Source organism: Rousettus aegyptiacus, unplaced genomic scaffold, assembly GCF_014176215.1.
Source record: "Rousettus aegyptiacus isolate mRouAeg1 unplaced genomic scaffold, mRouAeg1.p scaffold_m13_p_2, whole genome shotgun sequence".
In the NCBI taxonomy this organism is placed as follows: Eukaryota; Metazoa; Chordata; class Mammalia; order Chiroptera; family Pteropodidae; genus Rousettus; species Rousettus aegyptiacus.
In genome coordinates, this window is record NW_023416295.1 from 170,657,774 (window position 1) to 170,672,113 (window position 14,340).

Here is a 14,340-nt window from a genome sequence, read left to right on the forward strand (position 1 = left end):
CGGGGGCCGCGCGCAGCTCGCCCGGCCGCCCGCCCACGAAACTTAATTGACGTGGGCCCCGCTCTGCTTCGCGGCGGGATGAGATCCCAACACTCAGACGCGTTTCCTAAAATCCTTGGTGACTTATGCATGGGTTGGGCAGATGAGGAAACGGGCCGAGGGGGGAGGCCGTCTGCCCCACTTCTCACAAAGGAGCGGGCGGCCCCGCGGCGCGGACCCCAGAACTGCAGGAGGGAGGGTGGGGACGGCCAACGCTTCCCAACCTGTCGCAGCGTCACCACACCGCGGTCTCTCCAGATCTGGGCCCCAGAGCGGCGCCGTTTGGCCAGGGCTGTGCAGGCCCCTCCACAGCCATAGTTCCATTCATCCGTCCGTCGGTCCGTGGGCTGTAATGCAGAGACACCCGGGTCAGGCGCGGGCTCTGCTTCGAGGGCCCCCAGCTGGGCAAAAATCCGCAGCAGGTGTAGCCGTGGCGGATTAAAGGTGCACACGGGAACGGATTTTGCTACCGCGCTGCCCCAAGACCCAACACACACAAACCGCGCTGGGCGCTCGGCATGTAGTAGGTGTTCAACTATTTGTGGAATGATCGGATCTTGAGGTCCCAGAAGAACTCGTTATAACTAACCACCCAGCCCAAGCCACTCCTGTTTCAGCGCGGCATCTCCCTTCATCCTCCCAGGAACCCAGTCTTCGCGCACCTCCGGCGTCCACCGCCCATCGCAACTGATCCCAAGCCCTGCCTTTCCACACCCCTTGTCCTTTCTCTGGACTGCAACAATGACCTTCCCACTGAGCCGCCATCCCCTCCCACCCAGTACTTACACAGCGCCAGAGTGCTTTCTGAAAAAGCAGATCTGACTGAGTCACGCTAGTGCTTATAAACCTTCCATAATTCCCTGTTGTCCTCAGAATAAAGTCCAAACGCTTCTGTCTGACACGCAGAAGAAAAAGAAGTGACAAATTGATACTTGACTTTTTATCAGGAGCAACGGAAGCCAGAAGGCAGAGGAATGATGTGTCTGATGTCCTGAGAGGAAATAACCAACATTTTACAATTATGTATCCAGTGAAAATTTATTTCAAAAACAATGTACCCAGTGAAAACATCTTGCCAGAACGAAGTAAAATAATAACATTTACAAATACAAAAACTAAGACTGTCACTAGGAGATGCTCCCTAAAGGGAATTCCTATGGAGGCATTTCCGTCAGGGAGAAGACATCACGGATAGGTCTGATGCAATAGAGGATGAAGAACAATGAACACTGATAATACAAAAACGATAACCATGTCTTCTGGATAAAAATAGAGCTAAAATACACAGCAACAATAGCATATAACAGGTGAGCGGAGTTAAAGTGTTCTAAGATCCTTAGATTCTTCAGGAAGAACATGAAGATAGATACCAAATACACTCGAACTTTGATTAGTTAAGAAAGCAACTGTCATTACAAAGTAAACATTAAAAGAGTGGAAATGCAGTGTATAGTATTTACCCAAATTATTAGAGGGCAAAAATAGAACGGGAAAAATCAACCCAATCAATCCTAAAGTAAGCAAGAATGGAGAAAAAAATAAATACAAGACAGGTGAGGTCGATAGATGACATATAAATTCAAATGCACTATAATTTAATAAATGCAACTGGAATAAATATTGTAGTTAAAATACATAGATTCTCGTACTGGCTAAAATCTAACTGCATGCAATTTACAAAAGATACAAGAGATGGTTCCAAATCATGAGGATGCTGAAAGAGCAAAAGTAAATGCATGGGGGGAAACACAGCATGCAAACAAAGGCTAACAAAAAGACTAGTACAGTTATTTTAATACCAGAAAAAAAAAATCATCACTAGAGGAAAAGAAGGTCACTTCATAATGAAATCATTCTAATCCATCAGAGAGAACAATTCCAAATTTGCATGCAAATATATAGTCTTAAAACATAGGAAACACGAAGAGAGCTACACAGAAAAACAGACAAATCTACCATTACAGCGCGAGATTTTAAAACACATGGCTCTGTAATTGGTAGAACAAGCAGACATATATTCAATAAGGATATGATTAAGAAATTTGACTAATGAACTTTAATAGAATACCAAGGCACATCATAAAGAGGAACCACCAGTGACCAATGAAATAAAAAGTTGCTCAACCCCATGAGCAATGAAAATATAAAACCACAACGAGATACAACTCACCCCCCTCTAATAAGTAAAAATGTTAAAGTCTGATAATGACAAGTCCTGACAAGAATATGGAACAAGGTGAACTCGCAGACACTGTTGGGGAGAATAAACGTGGATTCCACCAATTTGGAAATGACTTTGGCACTACCGAATCAGTTCAAACTTGTATGTGACCTATGAGCCGGCTATTTGCACCCTAGGGAAACCCCCTGGAGCCATTCTTGCATGTGTGCACCACAAAACATGTTTTTAAATGTTGGCAGCAACAATATTTGTAAAGACTGGAAACTGGAAACAGCCTCCAAATCCCACAGGCTGGGCTAGTGGTCATATCCTGAATTATTAGCGAGCATTGAAATTGAAGAATCTATCAACTTGAGTGAGCCTTGCAAAATAATGTTTAGCAAAAGAAATGAGAATACAAACCATAGGGTGCCACTTAGATATAGTTCAAAGTCAGGCAGAGCTGAACGTTATTTTGTATCGGGATTCAGGCATAGATGGTAAAACTAGTGAGGAAACAAGATTATGATTGCAAAGATCAGAATGGTGATTTCCTCTTGGGGAGAAAGGTGAGGATGAATGCAGAGGACAGTCTTGGCAATGTCTCCTTTCTAAAGTTGGGAGTTGTTTATGTGTACATTTGCTTTATTCTTATTCTTTGAATGTTCATGTTTTATACACTCTTATGAATGTATTACGTACCACAGTTCCAAAATTAAAATTAAATTTAAAAGAAATGTTTCTGAAACTTTAAAAGTCATGTTTCTGAACAGTTAGGGGCCAGACTCTGCAGAGCATTTTAGGCTGTGTTAAGGATTTTTGTCTTATCCTTATTCTAACAGGGAGTTGAGGGAGAACTGCAGCCGAAAGAGAGATACTACGAGTAATAGAAACATTGACTCAAAATAAAAATAATTCAGGAAATAAAGGATAACCTTGGGTTGAAATCGCCTCAGAAATAGTTTAGGAGATACCACATGGACAAAACATGACCAAGAGGCTTTGAAAAAAAAGCAATCAGAAAATCAGAATTCTTTTTTTTTTTTTTTTAGAGTACAATTTGCCACCTTGAGCAGGAGCAACCAGAAAATAAGAGTTCTTGAACATTAAAGATATTGCTGAAATTTTAAACATTCATAGAAGAGTCAGTGGATCTTAGAACATAGAACACAAAGATGCAGAATATGAAAGCAGAGACAAGAGCTATGAAGATGGATCCGGGTCCACCACCTGCTACCAGAAGTTTCGGAAAGAGAAGGTAAGAGAGCAAAGGGGAGCAAATGGTACAGAGGAATGTCCCAGAGCTGAACAGATGCGGACATCAAACTGGAAAGTTCAGCAAATTGGAAGTGGCTCCATGGTGTAGCAGTTAGCATATCCGCTTTCCATGCAGAAGGTCCTGGGTTCACCTCCCAGTGGAGCCATGGTCCATGGTCTACAGCCATGCCACCCTGATCATGCCAAGCCTGATGTCTGCTTTTTGGAAGCTAAGCAGGATCAGGCCTTGGTTACTGCTTGGACGGAAGACCACCTAGGAAGACCAGGTGCTGTAGGCATACATAATAAAAGAAAAGAAAAGCTTGGCAAACGATGAGCAGAATAGATTTCTTAAAAACTAATGCCTAGACACACTAAGAAATATCTGAATATCAAGGATAAAAAGAACATTAAAAGCTTTCTGTTAAAAAAACAATCACAAAGAACATGAATCTGTCTGGTATCACCAATAACAGAGGCCAGAGACAGCAGAGAATGGTCTTCAAATTCTAAGGGAAAACTACTTTTAACCTGAAATTATATACCTTCTTGGCCATTTGTAGATGTTCTATGTAACAGAAAATACGACCCAGACAGTACCCTAAATGAATAGGAGGCTACTTTTCTCATCTAACGAGATATCCATAGGAAGCATTGCTTGCTTGTTCAGTAGGTGGAGACATTACGGCTAGCATTTCTGTGCTCTTACAGGCGTTTACCTTATATTGTTGCCACATAGTCACATGATAGAGCTACAGCTCCGGATATCACGCCCATGTTTCTTTCATAGCAAGTAGGCAACTGGCAGGTTAGCCTCGCTAGCCAAACTCAAATGTAAGGGCCGAACAAAGTTGTTTTTCAGACCATGCAAGAGCTCTGGAAATTTACCTCCTAAACACCCTTCATTAGGAAGTTGTCGATTTGAGAATCTAGTTCAGCAAAAATGGCAATGTATTAGTCAGAGTAAGAAATCCCAGCTATTAGACCGCACGCACACACACACACGCACACACGCACGTACACACACAGTCTCAGCAGTTAAAGACACTAAGGGTTCATTTCCTGACCACCTCAGAGTCCAGTGTGGGTTAGTGGGAGCCAGGGCAGGGAGTGGGAGAGGCTGCTCCACACCATCCTTCAGGACCTAAATTTCCTCCATCTAGTTCTTCTGACATTCCCTGGGGGCTCAGACTCCTTCACAGGAACATTCTGCTGGTGAACAAGGGAAGAGGGAGAGAAAGGAAGGCACATCACTCCCGCGGAAGTAACACACCTTTCAGGCACATTTTCTTGGCCAGAACTAGTGTTGTGACCCAACATAGGTGCAAAGAACTGGGTCACCTACCATAGCTCCCAGAAGCAGAGGAGCTCATGGACTTTGGTGAGTACCTGCATTCTCTGTAAGAGGTGGAAACCAACTAAGAGAAAGGTGTCGCAGATAAACAGGGATTTATGCAGGCGTCCAGTGGAAAGAAATCTCAGGACCACCACATCGGGTGGGTAGAAACCTAGGAGTGGAATCACTGGGGGATAAATAGCAACTTTTAAAGACACTCGTCTCACAGAATGTAATGCACAGCCTAGGGAATATAGTCAATAACATCACAATAACTTCGTGCGGTGACAGAAGTTTACTGGAATTGTCACGGTGATCACTTCAGAAGATAAATAGATGTGGAATCCCTACGTTGTACACCTGAAGCTAATATAATATCACATATCAACTATAATAACCAAAAAGAAACTGTCAAACTGTTTTCTACAATGGCTGGACTATTTTATACTTCCATCAACACTATTCGAAAGTTCCAGTTGCTCCACACTGTTGCCAACACTTGATTTCATCAATCTTTTCCCTTTTAACTATTTATCGCCTGTGTACTGATATAACATAGACAATTTCTATTTCTCTAGTGACTAATGGTGCATCTTTTCATGTGATTATTTGCCATGTGCATATCCTCTTTGGTAAACTGTGCTTTCAAATCTTTTGCCTATTTTTAAAATCAGGTTGTATGTCTTCTTATTGTTGTTATTATAAATTCCAAGTCCTTCATCAGGTATATGTTTTCCACCTATTTTCTTCTAGACTGTGGCTTCTCTTTTATTTCCTTTATGGTGTTTTCAAATTACAAAAGTTCTTCCATTTAGGTATGTGATTCATCATTAGTTAATTTTTGTATACGATCTGAGGTTAGGATTGAGATTCGTTTTCCCCCTTTATAGTTATCCATCTTGTCGGCTCCTACCAAAAAAATAAATAAATAAAAGGACTGCTTATAATCGACTGATTATGTCAAATCTGAAGCTCAGTTTGGAAACAAATGATGTCTTAACAAAATTGAATTTCCCAATCCGTGAAAATGTTACCACTCTCCATTTAACAACATTTAACATTTAGTCTTTTTTAAAATTCTTTCAGCAATGTTCTACAGTTTAGAGGGTAGAGTTGCTACACATCTTTGTGGGAGTTATACCTAAGTATTTCATTGCTGTTACAAGCAGAATTAAAGATTTTTAATTTCCAATTGTTTATGACTGCGAAAGAGAACTGAATTTGATTTTTTATATTGACCTTGTACCCTACAATGTCACTAAACTCACTTATTAGTCCTATCAGCGTTTTCGTTCATTCCGTCCAGTTTTCTGCGTAGATGATCGTGTCTGTGAATAAAGTGAGTTTCACTGTGTTTCCCATGTGTGTGCTTTTTCTTTTTCTTGCCTCGTTGCTCTAGCTCAGACCTCCAGTACGATGAGGACTGTCATTATTGAGAGTGGACATCTTTGCCTTTTCCTGATCCGAGGGAGAAAGCGCTCAGATTTTTACCAGCTATAGATTTTTTTTTGTAGACACCCTCTATTAGATTGAGAAAGTTTCCTTCCATTCCTAGTTTTCTGAGAGTTTTTATTATAACAGTGTTGAACTTTGCCCGATGCTTTTTCTGCATCTATCGGGACACTCATGTGGTTTTTCTTGTGTACTTCATTTGAATTCACGTGTGATTTTTAAAGTTAATAACAAAGTTATATATTCTTTCAAAGGTTTAATATAAAAATTCAGATTCCCGGGCCCTGGGCGGTGTCCTGGACCCTCCTTCTGGCTCCCCTTTCTCAGGCCTCTCAATTCCATGCCCACCTCCCAATCCCTGTGGCCACCAGCACACTGCCACCCCCACCCCCAGGTCAGGCCACCAGCGCCTCTCTCTCACGCTGGTCCCCACCACCTCCTCCATCCAGCGCTGACCGCCAGAGAGACAGCGTTGGTCCTTACTGGCCCTTGCAATATTGTGATGATAAAAAGTACGTATATTTAGTCTTCTTCCCTGTTTGTAGCACAGAGCTCCTAAAACCCCTGGAATTTCCTAAATGATTAGAGTGATAAAGGTATCTTGAAATTTGCTGCAAACCCCTTTAACCACACGTGAGTTTGTGTGAATGAGGAGGAGACTTTTACTTGGTGGCCTTGGAAAAGACACACGCGGAACCACGCCCCCTGCAATGGCTTGGCTCGGGGACTCCTTCCTCCGCCCACGCTGTTCCCCTCCCAGCATTCCTCCCCACCCCTCCCCGATTATTACTACAGGCTTCTCAAACGTCACCTCCCCCATGAAGCCTGCTGGGCTACCCTTCTGCCTGCCCTCAATCACGGCTCCGAGCCCGTTGCAGGTCTCTGTGTGTCTCCCCATCAGGACAGGGAACGTGTCTAATTTATCTCGCCAACCCGGTGCTCTGCCTGGGGCCAGGCACACAAGAGAACTTTAGTGTATGTTGAATAAATAAATAAATCCTCAGTGAGACACTGGCTTTCAACAAGACATGAGAGAAGAGGGCAGAAGGTTGGGGCTCCACAGAAGGAGGTGGGAATGCTGTTAAAGGACTAACTAGAGAGGAAAATCATCACAGAGGCTGGCTGCAGAAGGCTGGGTGCCCAGAGTGCCGACTGTGAGCCCCAGAGGGCAGTGAGACTCTCTCTGACCACCAGGTGGCGCCAGACTCCCAGGTGTCTGACCGCCCTGTGCATGTTCCCCAACTTCCCTCATGGGATGGAGCCCACAAGAGGCCAGAGCCTCCTGCAGGACCCACAGCAGCAACACAACAGGGTCCACTGATGTCACCTCTCATTCTACAGAAGGGCATGCTGAAGCCTGAGAGGTTAAGTGACATGCCGAGAAACTCAGGCTGTGCGCCCTCTCCCAGGACCACGTGCATCTTACATCGCCCTGCTGCCTGCTAAGCCCCTGCCCAGTCCAAGGAGAGAGACAGACAAAGCCAGACCCAGTGGCTCGACCCCCATGATGGCCACGGTTGGGGGCAGGAGACCGAGGTGGCAGAGGGAGGTGATCCTCGCCTCTGGGTCAGGCAGGTTCCCACTTTCCCTCCCTTCTCTGCTTGTTCCCATCTCTGTCCTGAGGGCCAGGTGGGGCGCGTATCTGGAAGTGGAGCTGTCCTGGGGATCCCCGGTTAGAAAGCATCCTGGACGGCTCTCTGGGCACTGACAACCTGCCCGGCATAGGCGCGTTAACTCCGGGTGCTCCGGCACTCCAGGAAGTGGGTGCCCTCGCCGTCCTCTTCTTGCAGGTGGGGAAGCAGGCACAGAGACATTTAGCTCCTTGCCCGGTGCACACAGCTGGCGAGGGAAGGAGCCGGAACATTTCCGCGCTGCAAACCGTATCGCACCAAGTGTCATTAAAACGCCTCACCACTGAGTCTGCCTAATGGGGCCGCCGAGCCAGGGCCGCGTCGGAACTGTCCCGTTGCTGCCCACGCTTTGTAAGCTCGCGGCCAGCCTGCTGCCTCTGCCTGTGGTCAGAGCCCCGCATTTCGCAGATGAGCAGACTGAAGCCCAGAGATGGAAATAACTGGATAGAGACCCCGCCCCTGGTGTGGAGCAGAACCAAGGCCAGGACTCGGGCTTGGCAGCTCCAAGGCTAGTGCCGCTTTCTCAGCCCTCTGTGAAGACCCTTCGCCCCTCCCTGTCCTAAGAGACCTCCCCGCTCCCATCCGGCCTCCTGTCACACCTCCCTGCAAAGCCCAGCTCCCTCTCCCTCACCTGCTGCAGACACAAGCCGCCCACGGGACTGTGTCACTTTCCTGAAGCCCATTTCGACAACCCCCACGAGGATTTCCACCGGGAGTTGGAAGAGATCTTTGCCCTTTCCCACCCCCGGGGAAGGTGCGTGAGGGGCACCGGATGAGGAGGCAGGCCGGGTGTGGGCAGGCAAGTCCTTTCTGAGTCTCTTCTAGGCCCCCAGGTGCAGCCCCGAACTCCATCTGGTGTGTCCGGCCCGGCTTCCAGCTGAGCAGGCCCAGGGCCCGAGGGCCGGGGGCTGGGCCTGAGTCTGATGTCCTCAGCCTGGCTGCACCTGCTTCTCCCCGCCTCACCAAGCCCTGGGCTCTGCTCCTTTCCCTATGGGACCCCCCCAACACACACTTATCAGATCTCTTTTCAGGTACTTCTCCCTTCTTCCTTGTCTCAGACTCTGGCCCCCCAGCTGGGCCTGGGGCAGCCTTCCTGCTCTCCGGGTCCCCACCGGGCTCCCTAATGCTGTGGCTCCTCGCTGAGGTGGGTGGTGGGGGAGCTGGGAAGTGGCACCACCCCGCAGTCTACGACCTGGAAAACTGAGGCCACAGCCCTGGGGTGGGTTCTCAAAGGCGTATCTGGAGCCTGGTTATTTGTGTGTCCCCAGGCCCTGGCGTGGAGCCGCACAGAGTAAACACTAAGTGTGGTGGAATCGACCGGGCTGGAATCTGCCTCCGCCACTAAGTGCTGTGCAGCTCGGGGCGACTCCGACAACCTCTCTGAGCCTCTGTTTTCTCAATCGTAAAAACCAGGAAGGATGAGGCCGACGTCACAGGGTCGAGGTGAGAATGAATAAGACTGTATGTAAAGTAAAGATCAGCATAAGGTGATTATCATGTATTCACTCAATAAATACCGTTCGAGCATCTATTATGTGTCATTATTATTGCGTTCAAAAGAAAAGAAACCGGGTCAGCAGACCCCATTCCCAGGCTTTTTCCTGGTATGTCCCCCATCACCCCTGTTCCTAACCTGTCCATAGGTATGACCCTCGATGATCAAATTGCACATATCGTGACCCTGCGCAGAAGCCACCAGTGGCCCCGTGGTTCCTAGAGTACCAGGCTCCAGCTCCCGGGCGTAGCGCTCCAGGCTCCCTGTGATCTGGCTCTCGTCTCTTTCCCAGCAGGCCTTTCCCAATGCTGTGACACCAAACTCCGCTGCAGTCACCCGGATCCGGTTCCCATGCCTAGACGACGGTGGCTCTCTCACCAGCACACCCTCGCCCGGGCCATGCTCCTGAGCAAGAACGGCTCCCCCTTCTCCTCACTGCCAAACAGACCCCTTTTGGCTTTCTCTGGTCCGCGTCCTCCATGTGGCCTCCCTGACTGCCTGGTGCCATCTGAGCCTCAGTCAGCCGCATCATCTAAGCACCCCGTCCCCTGCACCCCATGTGGTCCCCCAAAGAGCTGGGCCTAAGTAAGGGCTACTGGGAGGGGGGAAGCCAAGGGGAGCCAGACTAGTCTTGGGGGCCTCAGAAATTGGGGGGCTCAGCAGCAGAGCCATGGGCAGGACCCCTTTCCCCGCTAGGAGCCTTCTTCTGAGAAGGAAGTATTATTTACCCGGCATTGTGCTGCGAGGGGAAACACGGGGTCCTTGGAGCTCAGCCAGCCTCCTACCTTCAGGCTGTTTGGCTTTGTTTGTTTTTTCGGCCTTTTTTTTTTTTTCCTTTTTCTTTGGGTTAATTGTTCTCATTAAATCTTTTTGTCCTGTTTTGTTTTTTACGAGGCTGACAATGCTGCGCAGTGCTCAGCGTTGCTTCCTGTGTTTCTGGCCCGGCGCAGGCCTTCATGGGGCCTGGCTTCCTGTTGTGAGCTGTCGTCATGGTGACTCAAGGCCCGGTGGGCTCCACTGGGGTGGGGAGGGGGTGACATGGTTGACATCACCCGGTGAGGAGGCAAGGGTCCGGGGTCCAGTGGGGGTTGAATGGGGGCCCGGCAGGCAGGCAGTAGCGGAGCCTGGCGCATTGCTGAGGGGTGACTCACAGGCTGGGAAGGGGAGGAATGCCCTCACATTCTTTCGGGAGGTAAACAAGGTCAGGGAGTACGGCTGGGATCCTGTTTACCTGACCCCAGCCCCCCAGGGGACCCGGAGCCAGTGCAGGACAACACACTGGAACAGAACCAGCCAGACCTCAGGAGCTAGGGGACCGGGTGGGAAGGCCGGGCGAAGGTGAGGGGCCGGTGAGGAGACCCCCTTGAGAGCTGGCGGATGCCAGAGACAAGATCAAGATTAGAATCACAGCTCCTGACTTGGAGCAGGTCCCCTGAGCCTCAGTTTCCCCTATTTCTAATGGGTTAATCCCCTTGCGTAGATGGCCCCTTGTTCTCCAATCACTAAGGGCTTGGTTTGGGGTTGGTCTGGATTCAGGCAGCCCCCGCAGCGCAAACCAAGTTTCTGCAGCCCTCTCTGTCACCCACCTGGGGGACAGGGCCAGGGCCAGTCACGGGTGGGAGGGCCACATCGGAACCAGCCAGGAGCAAGCCGGCCTCAGGAGGGAAGTGGTGGGTGCACAGCTTGTGGGGGCGGGGGTTACCTCTAGAATCACAGGGCTGAAGTTTGGGTGCAGCTCGTGCTCTCCCCGTACCCCTGCATCTCCCCTCAGCCTTCTCAGATCCCCACTTCTTCTCCCAGGGGTTCCCTTGAGTGATAGCCTCCCCTGCCCATCACAGAAGGTCTGGAGGAACCTGTCCTAAAGCCAATAGCCTGCACCCTGGTCAAACTCTGGGATTCCCCAGTGCGGGGACCCCGCCAGAGCAGAGCAGCCCGGGAGAGGGCCCAGAGGCCGGCTTCCAGCCCCAGCATCTCCCACACTGACAAACCTCCTATACTGACCCTTTGCCAACGGCCAGACCAGCCAGCTGCCAACAGGAAGGGGCTGCCTCTCTGCATCACGACCCCCATTTTCTGCAGGAAACTGGGATGCCAGACAACGGCCCCCAGCAGCCACAGTGACGGCGAAGCCCCCCGGTCTAGCGGTGAAGAGCCTGGGCGTAAGGGTCAGACTGGCCTGGATCAGGTCTGGCTTCGCCTCTTGCTAGCTGCTGCCCTTGGGCAGGTTCCTTGGCCCCTCTGAGCCTTGAATGTCTGATCTGTAGAACAAAATCGCCCAAGGTTGAGTTGAGGTTGTATGGATACCCATGAAGCACTCAGCACATAGTAGGTCGTCAACACATGCTAAATCCCACACGGGACCCCTGCGTCCCCAGCAGTGACAGCCCCCCAGGCTCCCCCGTACTGAGTGCCCATCCCAAGGCAAGAGCATTCACGGCCCACCACATGCCCTGTGGTTTTCCCATAAGGGGGCGGGACCCGGGCTTCCCTGGACAGGGCATATCCTGTTCTCCGAGGGGGGGGGCGGGAAGAGGAGCGGGAAGGACACAGCCGCTCTGCATTCTCGGCATTCTTGGCGCCAGCCCCAGCCAGCTGCCTCTCACTGTCGCTGCCGGGGGCACTGGCCCAGTGCCACGCTGTCCTGGCATGGCAGGGCAGCGTCCTGCTCGGGGTGCCCCTTGGATCTGAGGTGACAGGAGACCCCTATCATGCCAGCCCTACGCATCGCACGTTATCACAGAGGCAGAAAAAGCCCAGCCACAGAAGGAGAGATTTCGGGGGGGGGGGGGGGAGTCTAGGGGCAACAAGAAAGGGGTTTCTGCTTTCAGTTCTATCTTGTGGGGCTCCCCAGCCTGCCTCCCGGGCCCAGGGAAACTCCAGAGAGTGGTCGGGGAGCAGGGCGGGGGTGGGGGGGGCAGGGGAGAGGCAGAGGGGCTGCCGAGTTCCAGTCCCTAGCGCCTGGGACAGTTGCTCTCCCTCTCTGGGACTCAGTTTCTTCGTCTGCAAAGTGGAAGTTTTGTCTCCTTCCTCAGCACTGCTACTCTGTGGGGTCGCCATCCAGAAATGGTTCCTTTGCAGAGCCTCATCCCCCGACCAAGGTCAGAAACCCAGCCCCGCTCTGCACTGAGCCTGGCCTCGTGCAGGTCGTGGTGGTCCTACTGTTTATATATCTAGGGCCAACTCTGTTCAGAGAAGAACTAGAAACGACACAGTCCCACAGTGGGCAGGCTCTGCAGCCTCCTGCCTGGGCGTGTCTGGGAGGGGGGGTCCTAGAAGGGAAATGACTTGTCTAAAACCCCACAGTTAGCCAGGTTGCTGGACCCCACGCGTTTGCTGCTCCTCCCCAAAGCCACCCAGAGCTGAGTTCATTTTTACCTATGTTTTTCTGTTACCTTTGACTTCAGACCCATGAGAGTCAGGGCACCCTGAGAAGGAGCCAGGACAGGGGAGCTCCCGAGGGGTCTGCCTCAGAGACGTCCTCCCCGCAGGAGACAAAGCCTGCAAGCAGGTGACCCCAGACACTGGCACTTCTGCCTCTGCCCAGGGCTGCCCTCTGACGGTGGGGAGCCTGGAAGAGTCACGCAGGACCTTGTGGGGGAGGGGTTGCACCTGGTTGGACATAACCGGGTCAAGTCTGGGGTGCCAGCCTCTGGACTCCTTCCCTCTCTCCTCTCCCACAGCTCAAGGACCCCCCAAGCCCCTCCGCCCAGTCCCAGAGACCCCTCCGGGTGCCTGCACTCAATGCCACATCATGTAGTTCAAGAGCTCACTCTGGCTCTGAGGACAGAGACCAAGGGCGCCTGGTCCAGGCCACCCAAGGAGACAGAAAAGGCTCTGCTCAAACCAGGAGCCCCGAGAGGTGCTCACCACTGGACCTCAGCATCTGCATTTATCATCACTGGGGAGTTGGACAAGAAGGTCCCTCCCAGTTGGCCCCACTGAAACACTCCCAGGATTTTGAAGTTCAAGTTTTAGGTTCTGTGACCACCCTCCACCCTCTGCATACCCTTGAGAGTATTAAGTAGAAAAAGCCCCATTCCGTCACCTGCCCTCGTCTGGGGCCTGCCCCTCAAAGTGCAGCCAGGGCCCTGGTCTCCACAACCCCATTTTCCAAGTCACCTGATCTCCCCGAAGCCTGAACACCCCAAAGTCATTGCCTCCGCCCTCCTTTGCCCCCCCCCGCCCCCGCAGCCTCCTTCCTGCTCTCTCTGTCTGCCTGTCTTGTCTGTGTCTGTCTCGACATCTGTCTGTCTGAGGAACAGTAAGAGGAAAAGGCTGGAGCCCCACCCTGCAGGGTCCACGTGACCAGGGCCTGTTCAGCCTGTTCACCCGCCACCGGGAAGTCACCTCAGTAGTGCAGACCGGGAGCCACGGGAGCGCGTGCTGGTGTGTTAGAGGGTGCGAGAGGCCAGGGCGGGGCAGTGCATGTGTCACGATAATTCATGTGTGGAATGCTTGGTTAAAGAAATTAAAATAAACCGATACGGTGAAATATCCGGCAGCCATGAAATACGACGTCTTTGAAGAAGGGACATAGGGAATGGTCACAGTATAAGATTCAGTGAAAGAAAAACTGTGCGCCCAGAAGAAAAAGTCGACACGAATACATCGAATGTTAATGATTATCTCCCGATTGCTCACTTATGAGTAATCTTGTCTTTCCTTTATACTCTTGCACATTTTCTGCAATGGGCACGTGTTAATTTCATAATCAGAAAAAGAGAATACAGGTAATTTTTAAAAAACAGATTAAAGGTGAACTAGAAAACAAATAAGTATGATTTAGAACAAAAGAAACTAAGGGCTAATGGAAAACGTTGAACATAGAAGTAAGCCAACTGTTCGGCTCGAGTTAGCCTGCCCTGAGTGGGCACCTGCGTGGGCTGGGGTGCGGCTGAGTGCGGGATGAGGGGACAACCAGACGCGGCCCTGCCCGGTGGCTGCACCAAGCGTCAGGGCGGGGGGAGGG